Below are 3234 nucleotides of genomic sequence, written 5' to 3' on the forward strand. Positions count from 1 at the left end.
CTGGAGCTCTGTTTTCAAAGGAAATGACTATCAATCCGTACATCTTTAGGCCGGAATCTCCTGCAAAATCCTTGAGGAAATGATATGTTCCATAGCTCTGGTTGAAGAGAGATCCTTATTTCCACCTCCTCCACCTCCCATTCTGTCCCCTTTATAGGATGTTTAATCTAAAACCCATGACTACAGAATGCGCAGCAAAGTTTCTGAGAAAACCAATTCCCTGCCTAAAATGGCTGAGGCAACTTGCGAAATGCTTCCTACAATGCAGTTGAGGAAAGACCTGTAAAAATGATTGAAGTTTGTGGGTAGGCAACGTCTTTGAGTTAAATTGTCCTCTAGTTGACATGTAATGTTGATAATGAAGCCCTCTTTCCTTGGTGAATGGGTCCTCTCCCATGGCCAAATCGACTGGAATATACAATGTATTTTAGATGGAATTTCACCAAATTTGATGCGCACGCCAAATTTAAATTGTTTTGCATTTTTGCACCAGAAACAAATCATTCTTGAAATTCTCAGTCCGTTATGAATATTTAGTAAAACAATCATCGCCTATCCATGTTCTCCAGAGATGCTGCCCGATCTGTTCTATCAGCCAGGTCACCAACCACCCAAAAGAATAGACACAAGAAACGGCAGATGCTGGAGTTTTGAGAAAAAAAACTCAAAGTGCTGGAGTAAGTCAGATCGGACAGCATCTCTGGAGAACATGGATAGGCGATGGTTTGGGTTGTGACTCTTCTTCAGACTTGAAGTCTGGAGAAGGTTCATGACCCGAAATATCTATGATAGCAGTGGGGAGAACCACCTTTACTAAAGAAAGATGACATCCCGGATGTCCTGGAGTGATAGCCTGATCTTGGATGCGGCGGAGATGGAGAAATTGAGAGTAGAGGATGGTTTATTTGCAAACAGCAGGTGTAGCCAAGGTGACTGTGGGAGTCAGTGGGTTTGCATCATTGTTGATACTAAATTAGATTAGATTAGATTAGATAGCCTTTATTGTCATTCAGACCGAAGTCTGAACGAAATTGAAGCAGTCATACATACAATACAATACAATAAAAAACAACAATAGACACATATTAACATCCACCACAGTGAGTCCACCCAGCATCTCCTCACTGTGATGGAGGCAAAAGTCTTAGGTCTGCAGTCTCTTCCCTCCTCTTCTCCCTCTGCGCTGAGTCGATACCCCCCGGGCGATGTTACAACTGTCCCGCGGCTCAAACACCGCGGCCCGGGGTGGTCGATGCTGCCGCCCACCAGTCCTGCTGACGCAGCCGCTGGCCCGCGGCCGAACCCTGGACTCAGGCCACCGCCGCCAGAACATGGATAGGCGCCTTGTAAAGAATGTAAAGCGCCTTGAGTATTAGAAAGACGCTATATAAATCCCATCCATTATTATTATTATTAAATGCAGGCCATTGTTGCTATAGAGCCATGGGGCGATGACTCTATTACCAGCATTATTGAATAGAGAAAATTTTCCAAATCAAAAATTGATAGACCTTATTCAAAGTGAGCTGAAATCACTTACACATTACTGGCCTCTGCCTCTCCACTCAGTTGTATTGCCAAGAGTGTTCTTTCTAAATTCATTACTGAGTTATAAACAAGCAGTTTAATTTGAAATTCATCATCTCTTTGCACAAATACTTCATATCAGTTACCCATGCACAGAGAAAAAAACAAGGTTGGAATTAGAATCAGGTGTATTTATTTTTGTGGCAGAAATTATGCAATTAAGAAGGAACTAAACTGAATGTTTAAGAAGGAACTACAGATGCTGGAAAATCGAATTTCCTTCCCTCCATAGATGCTGCCTCACCCGCTGAGTTTCTTCAGCATTTTTGTCTGCCTAAGAACTAAACTGAGTTCATTTAACTACTTTTTGGTTGTTGGATTAATTACCATTCACAAGTTCAGTACAGAATATATTGCACTTCCCCAAGGAGCAACATAACAATATGTCTCTTGATATTTGGCTGTTACCTCCATTTTGCCTTGACATGTGGAAATAATTCCACATTCAACACCTGAACAGTTTTTGCCACATGCACAGTACAAAGTGTAGCTTTCTATGACTATTTGGGTTTGTACATACGAGGAAATTATGTAAATGATGAAAAAGATGGACAGGAAATTGATTTGGTATGCTTACTACGATGCAAATGTAAATAGTTATTGAAACAATATTGTTTTATGTTGATACAAAAGAAAGCTATCAGAGCAACTTCCGTGTGTTGTCACAGATGCTCAGTACAAAACTATTAGTTTTTAGTGTGAAATGCTTGACAGATATATATAGCCTAAAGTGGATCTGCAAGGATTTGAAGGGCTTAAGAAATGCGCAAATAATTTTTTGGGCATCTCCAGAAATTAATAATATATCTTAGAACACAAAGTGCTGGAGTAACTCAGCGGGTCAGGGAGCATCTCTGGAGGACATGGATTGTCAATATTTCAGGTCGGGACCTCTCTTTGGACAGTTCCTTATGTTTACAATGTAGCTTGGTTTTTATTTGCGACTGAGATTTAAATATCACTAGACCAAGGGGGACCTGTTGGGCCCCGTCCCCTCAAAGCGCGGTTACGGGGGTGGGGGGGGGGGGGGGGGGGTGAGAGGGTACGGCGTGACACACACACACACAAACCCCCCCCCACACACACAGGGGAGGTGGTGGGGTGAGAGGGGGAGGGAGGGGGGAGTGGGGGGAAAGGGCGGGGGTGAAAGGCAGGGAGGTGGAGGGGAGGGAGAGGGGAGGGAGGTGGAGGAGGAGGGGGGTAGTGGGGATGGAGAGTGAGGAGGGAGAGTGGGGGGGGTGGGGTAGAAGGGAGGGGAGGGGGGAGGGAGAGAATGAGGGGGGGATAGAAGGGGGATGGGAAGAGAGGGGGAGGGAGGAGAGGGGAGGGGGAGAAGAAAAGGGGAGAGGTGGAGGGGAGCTAGCGGGCTGTGAAAAGCGGAGAGAGCGAGAGAGAGAGAGAGAGAGAGCTCTAGTACAGGGCCCGACTCTCTGCATCTCTCTGGAAACCCGAGTTGAAGCCGATAGCAGCGAGGGGGAGGAGCAGGATAGGAGCGGTTAGCAGCGCGGAAGGTCGGTTAGCAGCAGGAGGGAGGGGACGGGGACGGTGGTGACTTCAATCGCTGTGCATGGAACATCACGTAGCAGGCCGCGAGGAGAAAGTTCTTGAAAAGCAAGCCGGGAAGCTCGTGAGTGCTCGTGAGCGCTT

The sequence above is a fragment of the Amblyraja radiata genome, chromosome 7 (genome assembly GCF_010909765.2).
Source record: "Amblyraja radiata isolate CabotCenter1 chromosome 7, sAmbRad1.1.pri, whole genome shotgun sequence".
In the NCBI taxonomy this organism is placed as follows: Eukaryota; Metazoa; Chordata; class Chondrichthyes; order Rajiformes; family Rajidae; genus Amblyraja; species Amblyraja radiata.